General features: G+C 46.8%; 3 non-coding genes across 3 annotated transcripts; 1 reads left to right on the top strand and 2 right to left on the bottom strand.

Moving 5' to 3' along the window:
* The first annotated feature begins 10,695 nt into the window (after positions 1-10,695).
* Positions 10,696-10,859, top strand: LOC115801905 (U1 spliceosomal RNA). The gene has a single exon (XR_004022262.1). It is a non-coding gene; the product is annotated as a U1 spliceosomal RNA (small nuclear RNA).
* A 2,096-nt stretch (positions 10,860-12,955) lies between these two features.
* On the bottom strand, positions 12,956-13,029 carry TRNAN-GUU (transfer RNA asparagine (anticodon GUU)). The gene has a single exon. It is a non-coding gene; the product is annotated as a tRNA-Asn (tRNA).
* Positions 13,030-15,114: 2,085 nt separating this feature from the next.
* Positions 15,115-15,186, bottom strand: TRNAQ-CUG (transfer RNA glutamine (anticodon CUG)). Its single transcript has one exon. It is a non-coding gene; the product is annotated as a tRNA-Gln (tRNA).
* Between the last annotated feature and the right edge of the window lie 865 nt (positions 15,187-16,051).

Genomic DNA, 16,051 nt, shown 5'->3' with positions numbered 1-16,051 from the left:
CACATTCATAGTAGGGGACTTTAACACCCCACTTTCACCAATGGACGGATCATCCAAAATGAAAATAAATAAGGAAACACAAGCTTTAAATGATACGTTAAACAAGATGGACTTAATTGATATTTATAGGACATTCCATCCAAAAACAACAGAATACACATTTTCCTCAACTGCTCATGGAACATTCTCCAGGATAGATCATATCTTGGGTCACAAATCAAGCCTTGGTAAATTTAAGAAAATTGAAATTATATCAAGTATCTTTTCCGACCACAACGCTATGAGACTAGATATCAATTACAGGAAAAGATCTGTAAAAAATGCAAACACATGGAGGCTAAACAATACACTACTTAATAACGAAGTGATCACTGAAGAAATCAAAGAGGAAATCAAAAAATACCTAGAAACAAATGACAATGGAGACACGATGACCCAAAACCTATGGGATGGGCTTCCTTGGTGGCGCGGTGGTTGGGAGTCCACCTGCCGATGCAGGGGGTGCGGGTTCGTGCCCCGGTCCGGGAGGATCCCACGTGCCGCGGGGTGGCTGGGCCCGTGAGCCATGGCTGCTGGGCCTGCGCGTCCAGAGCCCTTGCTCCACAGTGGGAGGGGCCACAGCAGTGAGAGGCCCGCGTACCGCAAAAAAAAAAAAAAAAAAAAAACCTATGAGATGCACCAAAAGCAGTTCTAAGAGAGAAGTTTATAGCGATACAATCCTACCTTAAGAAACAGGAAACATCTCGAATAAACAACCTAACCTTGCACCTAAAGCAATTAGAGAAAGAAGAACAAAAACACCGCAAAGTTAGCAGAAGGAAAGAAATCATAAAAATCAGATCAGAAATAAATGAAAAAGAAATGAAGGAAACGATAGCAAAGATCAATAAAACTAAAAGCTGGTTCTTTGAGAAGATAAACAAAATCATAAACCATTAGCCAGACTCATCAAGAAAAAAAGGGAGAAGACTCAAATCAATATAATTAGAAATGAAAAAGGAGAAGTAACAACTGACTCTGCAGAAATACAAAGGATCATGAGAGATTACTATAAGCAACACTATGCCAATAAAATGGACAACCTGGAAGAAATGGACAAATTTTTAGAAATGCACAACCTGCCAAGACTGAATCAGGAAGAAATAGAAAATATGAAGAGACCAATCAGAAGCACTGATATTGAAACTGTGATTAAAAATCTTCCAACAAACAAAAGCCCAAGACCAGATGGCTTCACAGGTGAATTCTATCAAAGATTTAGAGAAGAGCTAACACCTATCCTTCTCAAACTCTTCCAAAACATAGCAGAGGAAGGAACACTCCCAAACTCATTGTATGAGGCCACCATCACCCTGATACCAAAACCAAACAAAGATACTACAAAATAGAAAATTACAGACCAATATCACTGATGAACATAGATGCAAAAATCCTCAACAAAATACTAGCAAGCAGAATCCTGCAACACATTAAAAGGATCATACACCAGGATCAAATGGGATTTACCCCAGGGATGAAAGGATTCTTCAATATATGCAAATCAAACAATGTGATACACCATATTAACAATTGAAGAAGAAAAAGCATATGATCATCTCAATAGATGCAGAAAAAGCGTTTGAGAAAATTCAACACCAATTTATGATAAAAACTCTCCAGAAAGTGGGCATAGATGGAACCCACCTCAACATAATAAAGGCCATATATGACAAACACACAGCAAACATCATTCTCAATGGTGAAAAACTGAAAGCATTTCCTCTGAGATCAGGAAAAAGACAAGGATGTCTGCTCTCACCTCTATTATTCAACATAGTTTTGGAAGTCCTAGCCATGGCAATCAGAGAAGAAAAAGAAATAAAAGGAATATAATTTGGAAAAGAAGAATAGAACTGTCCCTATTTGCAGATGACATGATACTATACATAAAGAATCCTAAAGATGCCACCAGAAAACTACTAGAGCTCATCAATGAATTTGGTAACGTTTCAGGATACAAAATTAATGCACAGAAATCTGTTGCATTCCTATACACTAATGATGAAAAATCTGAAAGAGAAATTAAGGAAACACTCCCATTTACCATTGCAACAAAAAGAATAAAATGCCTAAGAATAAACCTACCTAGGGAGACAAAAGACCTGTATGCAGAAAACTATAAGACACTGATGAAAGAAATTAAAGTTGATACCAACAGATGGAGAGATATACCATATTCTTGGATTGGAAGAATCAATATTGTGAAAATGACTATACTACCCAAAGCAATCTACAGTTTCAGTGCAATCCGTATCAAATTACCAATGGCATTTTTTACAGAACTAGAACAAAATAATCTTAAAATTTGTATGGAGACACAAAAGACCCCAAATAGCCAAAGCAGTCTTGAGGGAAAAAAACGGAGCTGGAGGAATCAGACTCCCTGACTTCAGATAATGCTATAAAGCTACAGTAATCTAATCAATATGGTACTGGCACAAAAACAGAAATATAGATCAATGGAACAAGATAGAAAGCCCAGAGATAAACCCATGCACCTATGGTCAACTAATCTATGACAAAGGAGGCAAGGATATACAATGGAGAAAAGACAGTCTCTTCAATAAGTGGTGCTGGGAAAATTGGACAGCTACATGTAAAAGAATGAAATTAGAACACTCCCTAACACCAAACACAAAAATAAACTCAAAATGGATTAGAGACCTAAATGTAAGACTGGACACTATAAAACTCTTAGAAGAAAACATAGGAAGAACACTCTTTGACATAAATCACAGCAAGATCTTTTTAGATCCACCTCCTAGAGCAATGGAAATAAAAACAAAAATAAACAAATGGGACATAATGAAACTTCAAAGCTTTTGCACAGCACAGGAAACCATAAACAAGACGAAAAGACAGCCCTCAGAATGGGAGAAAGTATTTGCAAACAAATCAACTGACAAAAGATTAATCTCCAAAATATATAAACAGCTCATGCAGCTCAATATTAAAATAACAAACAACCCAATCCAAAAATAGGCAGAAGACCTAAACAGACATTTCTCCAAAGAAGTCATACAGATGGCCAAGATGCACATGAAAATCTGCTCAACATCACTAATTATTACAGAAATACAAATCAAAACTACAGTGAGGTATCACCTCACACCAGTTAGAATGGGCAGCATCAGAATATCTACAAACAACAAATGCTGGAGAGGGTGTGGAGAAAAGGGAACCCTCTTGCACTGTTTGTGGGAATGTAAATTGATACAGCCACTATGGAGAACAGTATGGAGTTTCCTTAGAAAACTAAAAATAGAATTACCATATGACCCAGCAATCCCACTACTGGGCATATACCCTGAGAAAAGCATAACTCAAAAAAACACATGAACCCCAATGTTCATTGCTGCACTATTTACAATAGCCAGGTCATGGAAGCAACCTAAATGCCCATTGACAGACGAAAGGATAAAGAAGATGTGGTACATATATACAATGGAATATTGCTCAGCCATAAAAAGGAATGAAATTGGGTCATTTGTAGAGACGTGGATGGATCTAGAGACTGTCATACAGAGTGAAGTAAGTCAGAAAGAGAAAAACAAATATTGTATATTAACGCATATATGTGGAACCTAGAAAAATGGTACAGATGAACTGGTTTGCAGAGCAGAAATTGAGACACAGGTGTAGAGAACAAACTTATGGACACCAAGCGGGGATAGTGGCGGGGGGTGGGGGTGGGGGTGGAGGTGTGATGAATTGGGAGATTCGGATTGACATGTATACACTGATGTGTGTAAAATTGATGACTAATAAGAACCTGCTGTATAAAAAAGAAATAAAATAAAATTAAAAAATATGTGTACAAAGAAATAAGACTTTTCCCCCCTACTTTGTTTCTAATTTCTGCACGAGTCCCTAGGCTGAGTGGGGAAGAATAGGAAAGACAAACTGTCACGAAGAGCTCACCTTACTGTCTAATGCTTGAAGTCTAAGTTTAAAAGAATGATTTACCCTCTTGTCATTTTGTAACAATCCCCTATCTAAAAGTACTAAAGGGCAGTTCTTACATTTAGAGTGCCTCAGAATCAGCTGCGGAGATTACAGAAACTCCTTCCTGGGCTCCAATCCCCAGAGGTTTCATTGGTGTGAGGCCCTAGAGTCTGTGTTTTTCACGTAAACACAAACCACATGTTTCTGATGCGGGTGGGCTGCAGATCCCAGTTGAAAACCTATTGTTCTATAAGACTGATTCAAACCTATAAATAAGCTTGTTTTCCTTTAAGAATCTTTAATTGAAAGGTGTATAAGTCATACCACAAATTGACATAAAGATCTCAAAGCATTCCTTGGGAAAAGTCCTTAGTTATGTTCTTTTGCTTTCCAGAATTAAAATCAAGCACTCACTGCACAATTATTTCCTAGTAATGGTTGAAAAATTAAGCAACAACATGAACAAAAAACTCAACCATTGTCACCACCACCACCATCAATCACAAAAAGATCCATCAAAAGACTCAGACCTGAGGTAGACACATGCTCTCCTTTCGTAGTAGATGAAGTGACCTCGACTTCTGCTTTTACACTTGGTTATTTAAGTATTTTCCATGAGCGCCTTTAGCTGTCACTGCAGAGGAACTCACTGGCAGAGTTAGCAGAATGGATGAAAAGTCAGCCAATCTATGAAGTATTACTTAAAGATAAAGTATTAAAATTTGAGGACCTCTTGCCCTGTGATTATTCAAGCATCCCGCCAATTCTTCCTTCATCCCTGTCTGCCAGGGCTGGAAGGTATTGATGGTATAATCAGTAGTCAGTGGAGAACTCAATATTACTTCTAAGAACTTCATTTTATGGATGTAACATTTATGAAAACAACAGCATATGAATGCAGTAAATCTCAGACCTGGTCAGGATCAATTACTTTTAGTAAAAATTCCTAAAAGGCATTCTTGTGTTTCACCTTTGAAAAGTAGTTCTTCACCCTAAAAAAAAAAAAAAGTTGCAAAAAATGTATCTTTGGAATGGAGGATTCTACAGTATTTAACTTTCCATAAATTATATTGTTTCCCTCTACATGTTAGAACCTGTTCTTAAAAGCAAATGTGTCGCCACCAATGTCTTCAATTTGCTGTAATTGCAATGAGAACCATCTTGGGTACACCTGAGCAGGAAACAGGGTGAGAGTTCTTTACGGAAAAAAAATGGAAAGGAAAAAACATACCTAATGTAATGTTTCAAACATGTACCAATATGTCTTGACTTGTCAGCCAAAGACAGACAGACAACCTGCAAATTTATACAGTGTTCATATGTCCCCCATCTTATTATTGCTAAGGTGAATGTGCTAGACACTTATTAAATTGGTGTTCTATGTCTGCTGTAATAAGTGACCATGAGTTTAGCGGCTTAAATGAACACACATTTACTATATTACAGTTCTGTAGGTTAGGAGTCCAACAAAGGTCTCACTGGACTAAAATCAAGGGGTCAATAGGGCTGCCTTACCTTCTGGAGACTCTAGGGGATAATTTGTTTCCTTGTCTTTTCTGAAAAGGTTTTAGAGGTCACCCACATTCCTTGGCTTGTGCCCTCTTTATCCATCTTCACAACCAGCAACAGCAGGTAGAGTCCTTCTCACTTTGCATCATCCTGACCTTCTTTTCTGCTTCCCAATTTTAAGGTGCCGTGTAATTACAGGGGGCCCATCTGAATAGTCCAGGATAATCGCCTCATCTCAAGGTCTTTATCCTAATCACAGCTGCAAAGTTTCCTTTTCTATGTGATGTAATGTACTCACATGTTTGGGGAATTACAACAGGGACAACCTAGAGGGGGCATTATTCTGCTGCTGAGGACACTACTAACCAAGGTGCCAACTGATATTGGAATAAAGAAAAAAAACTTGTCTACTTTCAACAAAGATTAGGAAAATTAAGACAGTATGTGAAAGTGCAATGTAGAACAGCAAAGCAAGACAAAGTCAAATCGGGACCCTAGAAACGCTCCATTGATGACCATACTATTGCACAAGAAGGAGTCAGCTTAGGGCTTCCTTGGTGGCGCAGTGGTTGAGAGTCCACCTGTCGAGGCAGGGGACACGGGTTCGTGCCCCGGTCCGGCAAGATCCCACTTGCCGCGGAGCGGCTAGGCCCATGAGCCATGGCTGCTGAGCCTGTGCCTCCGGAGCCTGTGCTTTGCAACGGGAGAGACCACAACAGTGAGAGACCCGCGTACCGCAAGAACAAACAAACAAAAAAGAACTAGTCAGTTTAGGTTAGTTAGGTTTTTCTTTTCCCAGATGTTGCTTCCCCACCCTCCCCCCACCCCCAGGTTGACTTTGACGGTGGAAATCTCATCCAAGACTAAGAGCCTGTGGTAGAGGAAGTGAAGGTGGTGGTGGAGTCGGTGCACCTGGGACCCCACTAACTTCTGAATATGAACTTTCAGCTGGTCTCCGTGGAACAGATGGGTTTTCTCAGACCCACCCTTGCATAAACACCAGGTGGACAGGGGGGGACTCCATGCCCCTTTCCTTGGAACTTGGCCTTGTAAAGAAGCAGGCATCAAAAGGTTAACCTGTCTGGGGCCTCCTGAACCAGATGTTCCAGGTCCCAGTAGAGAGCTTCCTCACTTTTGGTCACACATCCCCAGGGTCGGCCTAAGGCCCGTGCTGCCTGGGTTGGCTGTGGAGGATGAGCTCTTCAGGCAGAGCCATCTTGCTCTGTCTCCTCCAAACCAGGTTCTGACCAGAGAGCAATGTGTTCGTGTTTCTCAGGCTGGTGGAAGATACTCCCTCATCGTCCTCTCAGACTGGGGCAGCCCCTCCCCATGTTGGCCTGCTCTGGGGGGGAAGGGATGGGAGGATGGGAGCAAGAGGGGCAGGGACAAGGAGGAGGAGTGGGAACAAAAACGCTTGGGGAGAAGGTAGGGGAGGATGGCGAGGAAGGGGAAGGCGGAAGCTGAAGAAGAATAAGGAGGACGATGACCAGAGTGTGAATGCCATGGAGGTTCTAGCCTCTGGTCCCAGAATGGCAGCTGCCCTCTCTTGAACTTCCCCTGACCTCATGCTGGACACACTCACACCCCAGCCTCCTCTCTCATCCTCCAGACTCCTTTATCCCCACAAGAGCAGCCTCCCATGCCTTGATTCTGGGGATTCTTTCCTTTCTCCCTAGGTTTCCCCAGAGCTAGGCACAGATTCCTCACCAGCAGCTAAACCCTGGTCTGTGGTTCTGGAGAGTCCAAAGCATGGAAATCTCTCATGAGAAAAGGAAATGAAGGCCACATGGAGTCATGGGGTCACTCTGCAGAATCTCAATCCAGCTGTCCAAGTCACACTAGGTTGATATTTGGGAAGATGTCAAACTCGTTCAAAAGAAATTCTAAGAAGATCCTTGGTGCAGGTCATTGTTACATGGAGTAAATTGCACTATGAAATCCTAAACCAGGTGATCAAACTTCATTCTAAAGTCACCGATCAGGCCTAACAAGGGCAAAACAGGTTGTGAGTACTAATTACAGGGAATGAACAAAACTGGGGCAGATCCCACAAAGGCCAGGTAGGAGAAGCTTCTTGGGCCAATGGCTAAGTAACCTCCTGTATTAGTCAGCTTGGGCTGCCATAAAAAATTACCATAGACTGGGTGGCTTAACCAGAAATCTGTTTTCACATATTCTGGAGGCTGGAAGTCCAAAATCAAGATTGATGTTCTTGCCAATTCAGTTTCCAATGCGAGCTGTCTTCATGGCATGCAGATAGCAGATGCCTCACTGCGTCTTCACATAGCCTTTTCTCCTTGCTTGAGCTGGGGTAGGGCAGGAGCCCGAGCTCTCTGGTATCGCCTCTTGTAAGGACACTAATCCTATCAGATCAGGGTCCCAAGGCTATGACCTCATTTAATCTTAATTACTTCCTTAAAGGCCCCTTCTCCAAATACAGCCCTACAGGGATTAGGGTTCAAGATATGAATTTGGGGGGCGGGTGGTGGAACACATACATTCAGTTCCTAACACCTTCTCCAGCCTCCTCCTCCCATGAAGGCGTTTGCAGCTCTCAGCTCTGGTCCCTGGGAACTTCCCAGGCACTGGGGCCTCAGATTCCTCTCCCCACAGACTTTCTTCTTCTCTCTCTCTGACTCAAATGCCTCAACACGGGGCACAGCTGTTGACTGGCTGACACTCAAAGGCAGTGGACTCAGTTGCTTTCACCTGGCTGACTTTCAGAAGAGAGGGGCCACCACTGACTGATATGTTTGCAGAAATGTGTTCACTGAGGAGACTGGCTGTGGTGGCAGAATAATGCTTCCCCAAAGATGTCCACATCCTGGTCCCTGGAATTTGTGAACATGTTACTTGACATGGCAAAAGAGACTTTGCAGGTGTGATTAAATTAAGAACCTTGACATCGGCAGGGGGGTGGGTTATCCTGGTGGGTCCAATGACAAGGGTCCATATAAGTGAAAGAGGGAGGAAGGAGAGTTGGTGTCAGAATAATGTGTTTTGAGAACAACTTGATCAGCCGTGACTGGCTATGAAGATGGAAGGGGGCTGTGTGAGTAGAATGTGAGCATCTTCTAGAGGCTGGAAAAGGCAAAGAAAGAGGTCCTCCCTTAGAGCCTCCAGAAAGAACCTCAACTCCACTGTCACATTAATTTTAGCCCAGTGAGGTGCATCTTGGACTTCTGACCTCCAGAACCATAAGATAATAAATGCGTGTTTTTATAAGCCACTAGCTGTGTGGTAATGTGTTACAGTAGCAACAGGAAACTCCTACATTGGACATTGGTGGATAGAGAGGATTTAGAACCAGTTCTGGTGGCTATTTCTTACCATGGCTTTAGATCAATTACTCTACCCCCAGAAATATGAACTTTCAAACTTTTCAATTCTCAGTGGAGATAATGTAAATAATACTGGATGATGTACCCACCATCCCTGTAGAAGAGGTTGAAACCCTCATCCTGTGCTCAGGGATAAACATCTAGTATGCTCCGAGGTTGGGTCGTGCACACGTGTATATTTGAGGCAGGGTTGCAGTGGCTTGGGCACTGGATTTATAATGTTATCCACAGGGCTGGCTGCAGGGTGCTGGGTACAGGGGGGGTCTTTTGCCATATCTAAGCCATCTAGTATCTGAGCCCCCTTTGTATGAGGAACTTCCCACATTCTGCAACTTTTAAGGATCACATACTTGCTTTCTTAGTTTTCCTAGGGGCTAAGATGTGGGTCTATTACCAAGAGCTGGCCAATCCCCATCAGCAACAACTACTCCAGCATTTGACAGGAGTTGAGAGACACAAGGAGTAGGCCCTGGGGAAATTTTTTCTGTCCCCTGCAACAGAAGAATCTCCCTACCTCAAGATCCTTAGTTTAACACCGACCAGGTGCAGCAGAAGTCATGGAACCATTGGAGGTGTCTAGTGTCCAGGGCCAGTAGTGTCACCTGTGCAAAGCTACAGGGTCTGTCACTCAGCAGGGGGCACTAGTGTCCTTCCCATTTGGTCTGTGTGCTCCCTTCCATTGGCCTTTCTTATTCTTCCCTGTTTGTACAGTCTCGTTCTCCAGTTTGCTGGAGATTCTCTGAGCTATTACTATCCCTGGAATAAAGCATATTTCAGATGAAATGAGCCAGAATTTATTTCTGATGGTTGCAGACAGAGAAAGGGGGGGAAAGGGGGAAAGCAGGGGAGGAAAGGAAGCTTCTTCCTGGAAGTTAGCTGGGTGCTGAGTTCCTTTGTTGTTGACTCCAAGATTCTCCAGAAGAGTCAACTTCCCCCTTAAGCCAAAGGCACCCTCAAGGATCAAGTTACACCACTCCTTGCTCTCTGGTCTGAAAACACAAGTTGGCTGCTTTCTGCAGTCTCCCCCCTCCCCGCCCTCAGGTCTAACCCAGTCTTACCCAGTAAGAGAAAACCAACCAACCAACCAACCAACCAACCAACCTCTCTTCAAGCAAACAAGTCATCTTTCTATCCCTTATCTTGGTCATCAGCTTCTTTTTCAGAATCTTCATTCCTTGTATTCTGTATGGGGGGGGAAAGGAAAAACATGGTACCTGGGATACCACGAGATTGAAGTATAGAAGGACGTGCACAGAAAATGCACCGAGTAGCACTCTGAGATGAAACCCTGAATCTGTATGTCTATACACAAGATACATACATATATACTTGTATCCATTGTTTTACAACTTCTTTATTTCTTAAAAAATTTTTGGATCAGCATAACACACGATCCCAGAATTCCTTTCCCCGGCGTGTAACGCAGGACAAAAGGTAAGAATTCGAGGAGACTGGCAAAATCCGGCTGTATCTCAGATAAAGGATAAGAGGCGTGTTACCTCGGCTTGGTGGGCTCCCGAAGTGGGCGGACATTGTGACGTCACTTCCCCTTCAGCAGCCGGCCCGCCCATTGGTCATCTCGGCAGGGCGGGGACAGGGCGGGGGTTGGAGGAGAGGAGCCGCCTTAGAGGTCAGGAATGGGGCTTGGCTTATGTAAATCTTGCAGCTTATGGGTACAATTCCCCGCGAGCCACTTCCCGGGCTGTGGAAGTTTTCGGGAGAAGTTGCTTGGATTTTATTAGCAGAGTCGTTTGGAGGGGCTGAGAGGCGTGGAAGGGGAGGGGGTGCGGAGGGTGGGTGGGGAGCGTGTGTGTACAGTGTAGGCGTCTAAGGCTGTACGGGGAGGCGGGGAAACTACTTCATACTTACCTGGCAGGGGAGATACCATGATCATTAAGGTGGTTTTCCCAAGATGAGGCTCACTCATTGCACTTCGGGTGTGCTGACGCTTGCGATTTCCCCAAATGCGGGAAACTCGACTGCATAATTTGTGGTAGTGGGGGACTGCGTGCGCGCTTTCCCCCTGCAGTTGGTGTCCAATAATAGAAATAATTTCTGCAGCCCGTGTAACACGCGGCTTGGGTTTTTCTGTTTTCATTTCGGGCTTTTTAAGCGCTTTAAGAAGTAGATAATGGGTGTTCCTGATGGCGTAGTGTTTGGGGGTCCACCTGCCGATGTGGGGGACGCAGGTTTGTGCCGCGGAGCGGTGTGGGCCGTGGCCGCTAGGCCCGCGCCTGTGGAGCCTGTGCTGTGCAGCAAAAGGAGCCACGGCGGTAAGAGGCCTTCATACTCTAAAAAAAAAAAAAAGTAGGTATTGTATGGGAAGAGTAGGCACTGGTTCTATTTATTCTTTGTGGGGAATCGCGTATGAACTTTCCATTCAAGTGGTGAGGTGTTTTACAGAAACCGTTTTTGAAAAATTATTTTAGTGCTTTAGTTTCTTACTCTGGCTGCTCCTTATTCTGCAGTAATTAGCGTTTCCGCAGCTTTTTTTTTTTTTAGAAGTTAGGCTTTCGCAATAAAAATCTCCCAGAAGATGTGAAACACAGGTTTTTTAAAAGGCGAGTAGTATGCGGGTTGTCCTGGCAGTGCAGTGGTTAAGGGTTTCCCGCGCGGCGCGGAGTACGGGTGCGAGCCTACCAGGAGTCCCCGTGCTGGAATTATTGTACTCTGCGCACTTGAAGGCTTTGCTCCGCAGCAACACAAGTCACTCCGTCAGAAAGTACGGCGATGAGTAGTAGCCACCGCTACCGCTTGCCGCAATAGGAAAAAAGCCCGCGCGTAGCAACGGCGACCCAACGCAGCCGGAAATCAGTGAAATTAATTTTTTAAAAAGTAAGAGACTAAGAGTCTGATGAAAAATGGTAGTGAGTTATCCTGAGGGATGGGAAACTATGGGTCCAATTTATTGCTTGGAGAGTTTGCAAGCAATACGCACGAGGGCAAACTGAAATGGAGCCCAGTGGACCTTGTTGAGTTGAGAGCACGGAGCAGACAGCAGGAAAACCGCAGGAGTTATCTTTCAGCAGACAGACTCACAGAGATGAGAAAGATACTAAAAGTAAATCAGAACTGCAAAGGAGATCTGTTCATTGTGCAGCACAGTACTGAGCAGTGCGGCCGTAGGAGGAAACTCCCTAAGGTCGGGAGAAATCTTTGACAAGATCAGACTCACACAGGTCGTGCTTTTTACAAGCAGGTAGACTAAAGGGAAAAACAACAACAAAAAATCGTAATTCGTACGCGGTACCATCTTGCCTGAGTAGCGGAAGCTGGTTAGCCCCAGACGGAGCGCTGCTCGGAACCACTTCGCAAATCAAGCTGTTTGCAAGTAACTTAACTGCATCCCTCAGCAAAGTTCAGCGTTTACAGGAACACAACTGTCCAGCTTCCAACAAGGCACCATTCACAATGCCTGGTCTATCAGAGATTTTGAGGTAGCCAAAGAGGCAGGAGGAATGACCCATAATGCAGAGACACATCGGTCATTTGCAAATGACCCAGAGCTGATACAGATGTTAGAATCACCAGAGGAGGACATTAAAACATTTATTCCACCTGTATTCCGTAACTTAAAACAGTTAAATGTACACACGGAAAAACATTAAAAACAAAAGACCTGCTCTAACGTAAAGAGATGAAAACTACACTGTCTGAAAGGAAAACGTACGTACTACAAGGGATTAACAATGAGCAATTCGAAAACACAGAAGAAAAAATTTTGAATAGGAATTGTCTTGACTTTGCAGAACACTTGGCGTAGAAAGCGAGTCCCAAACGAAAGGGCGGAGGCGTCCTGAGATGGGGCGGTGAATACTCCGCGCAGGTGGTGCCATGGAGCTTGATTTATGACGTCGCAGCTTGAGTAAGGGATGGCCGCCACCCGTGTGCGTGTGCCTTCATCCTCTGGCAGTTGTCCTGGAACGTACAAGGCAGATGACTTAGTGAGGGCAGCCCTCAGGTGGTGCAAAGAGACCAGGGGGTACCAGGTAAAAACCGGGAGCAGGCGGAGATCAGCTGAGTGGAGATTCCGGGAAAGGGTCTCTGGGGAGGAACTGAAAGGGCAGACGCATAAAAGCGACAGCTGAGACCTCGCTCATCGCATATCTAAGACCAATCTTCGTCCCTGGGTGGGCTCGAACCACCAACCTTTCGGTTAACAGCCGAACGCGCTAACCGATTGCGCCACAGAGACGAGCGGCTACGAGGTTTTCTTGTAATATCCTGGAATCAGAATGTATTCCTCGTCCCTTCCAACCCCAGCGGAAAAGAGATTCAAATGTATCTTGTCCAACCTCGCTGGCGCCATAGACACTGAGTCTCGTCGTCGGGCACGTCCGGCCGTGGACACCGAGCCCGAGTGAGCTGGGGTCTCCGACGAAGCCACACCGGGCCCACGACCATCCTCGCCTGCTCCTGGCTGCCTCGAAAGCGGCACCTCTACACGAGACGACTGCCGCCTCTCTCAGGCTCAAGTCCTCCATTTTCCACTCGTGATCGGCCTCACCCGTCGCGCTCACCGCAAGTTCCCCTCCAGGCCCGGGTGGTCGTACGGGGGAAGGACAGCAACCGGCTGTGCCCCCACCGTTCTGCCCCCTCTGGGCGCCTCCAGAGAAGGGCTCCACGAGGCACAACCGGGAGTTTGTTCACCAGGCAGCCCCTCGCCCGGAGCAGGGCCTGGCATTCAGCAGTCGCCCAATAAATACCTCGCGGAGGATGCATTCCGCCGCCGGGGCCCGGCGTGGTGGGTAGACCAAGAATTCTTATGCCACCTGTAAGGTTTTAGTCCTCGATGAACCTAGATTTTTCAGATCAGCTGTTCTTCAAAACCTTTCTTCTAGCAGCTGATTTAGAACCAGATATAAGTCCTAGAAAGGCCAGGAGGGCACCACCCCGACCTGCTCTGAACTCCCCACCCAAGGCGGTGCTGCGGCCTCAGCCTGCGGGCGCAGGTGTCGGGTCTGAGAGCCGTGAAGGAGGAAAGCTGCAAACCAGAAAGACGGCTGGGCTAACGTGGATCCGACCACAGTTCCGTAGGTCCCTGGTGGAGCACAGTGGTCGTGGTGTGATTGGTGCGGTGATGGGAGCCTGCCTGCTTGGGTCTGAACTCGAATCCTAACAGAAAACGGGTTTCCCGTGCCTGATCACCCCCGGCAACACCGTATGGTTCTACCTTTTGGACTTGGTGCCTTGCCCCCTACTGGCCACAGAGCAGGCGGGAGAGGTGGCGAGGCGCATACCTCATCGGAGGACTCCACGTTCTGAGGACGCCCAGACTCCGCCCGAGACCCCCACGGCCCGGAGTCAGCATTCCCTTCAGCTGCGCCCTCGCTGATGCTCCCGGTGCCGCCCACTCTGAGGAGAGCGCCTGCGGCTCCAAGAACAAACTTCTCCTCTGTCTAACTGGGGGCATTTGGCTGGGTTCATTTGTTACATTGTGTTTTCGATGTCTAGAGGCGACATTTAAAAAATTAATCTTATAATGATTTAAAAAAATGAATGTGGTTCCCAACTCAAATCAAACCAAACACGGCATATTCACTACAGTCTAGCCTTGACTATAAGATCTGCACGTGTCTCAAAGGCCTGGAGGGAGGTGGGTCAGGGATCCCTGCTCTCCTCAGACGCCGGAATCCGCAGCCCGGGCTCCCCTTTCTGGCTGAGCTTGGGATGAAAGGACGAGGTTTCCTGGAGTGAAGGTTCAAATCTTAGCCTAACAGCGGTTTTTCGTGTCCAACGGAGACTTAGGAGCGAGCAGTTCTGAATAAAATGGGTATAAACTGGGATAGGATCCATTAATATTCGGAATAATAAATAGGGCACCTGAATACAATACAGTACTTCCCATCCAGGTATGGAGCCCTCGACCCGAAAGCTAAGACGCTGTCACCCTGGCTGCTCAGCGACGTCACAGCCCCGCACCGCGACCCTTTACTCACAGGGACAAGCGCGCAGTTAGTTACAAGACGTGCGGTGCGAAGCCCCCTCGCGGGGCAGGAGTCAGTGGGCGCAGCCTCTGCCTTTTGCCCCCGAGACCCAGGGTGACCCGACGAGGGGGTGCCACCGGCTCGGTCGCTGCGCCCCTGGGCGGAGGGGCCGGGGCCTCCGATGGCCAGCGACAGGCAGAGTCGCCAGGGTCCAGCGGGGACGCCGCGGGCTCGTCCCCTCACCTGCCCTCCACGTCCGCGTGGACCGCGCGGACCGCGCCTCTCCGGGACGCGGGAGCGGGAAAGCGCGTCCCATCTGAGGAGTAAAAAATCCTTCTTCTAACTAAACAGAAAGGTCCCACCGAGATTTGAACTCGGATCGCTGGATTCAGAGTCCAGAGTGCTCACCATTACACCATGGAACCCTCTAACGGCCGCTCCGCTGCTCCCTCCACTGAGCCAGGCCGCGCACAGCCCCGCGGGCCCAGGAGCGGCCTCCCGCCGGGCGCTCTCGTCACTCCGCCCCGAGCCCACTTCCTCCGCGACGCCAGGAGGCGCCTGACTCGCCTGCCCTCGGCCGTCTCTTCAGGTATGCTGGTCATAGAATGAGATGAAATCCATTCGGGGTGAGCGACAGGGAATAACTTTTAGGACTCCCCTAAATCCACCTGCTCTGCCGCCATTTCTAGAGCTTTCTGCCCTGAGGTAAAATTCCCGCGAGGAAAAAAAAAATGTTCCTTTCCTCTTCTTTCCAAGTGTCCTCTTCCCGCTGCCCTGGGAGCTCTGAAGACCCTCAGGACAGCCCTTGGGACTTCGTGGGATTGCCTCCTCCTCCGCCTCCGATTCTACTCTCGAGAGCCCTCTCTCCTTCCTGCGCTCGTTGCTGTCTTCCTCCTCATCTTTCCCGCTTTCTGCATCTGCTTTGCTATCACTCGTCCTCACTTTCCCTGCGCCCGCCCCAGTACACAGCTTAGGCTATAAGAACATGGGGAAGAGCGGCCACAGTGTGACAGGAAGGTGAGGAACATTTTCCATCAACGAGAGAAGCCCGACTGCTTCTCGGGTCAGGACCCTTTAGGGGACTTTGCTCGAGGGAGTGGCTGAGCGTCTATAGCCAGTGCTCGAGGCCTGGGCAGCGCGGGCCTTTTGCCCGCCCGGGACCACCCTGGAGCCGGGGGTGACTCCAAGATGAAGAACTTTGGGTTCGGCGCAGCTCCTGGGAGATTGGTCAAATGCCACGAAAGTGAACCGTCAGCACTCTGCTCCTTTAGACCTTCAATTGGGAATAAT

Source organism: Delphinapterus leucas, chromosome 1 (assembly GCF_059928025.1).
Source record: "Delphinapterus leucas isolate spDelLeu-1000000601 "Yukka" chromosome 1, BTC_Dleu_Yukka2, whole genome shotgun sequence".
NCBI classification, from domain to species: domain Eukaryota; kingdom Metazoa; phylum Chordata; class Mammalia; order Artiodactyla; family Monodontidae; genus Delphinapterus; species Delphinapterus leucas.
This window is presented reverse-complemented; position numbering and strand designations above follow the sequence as displayed.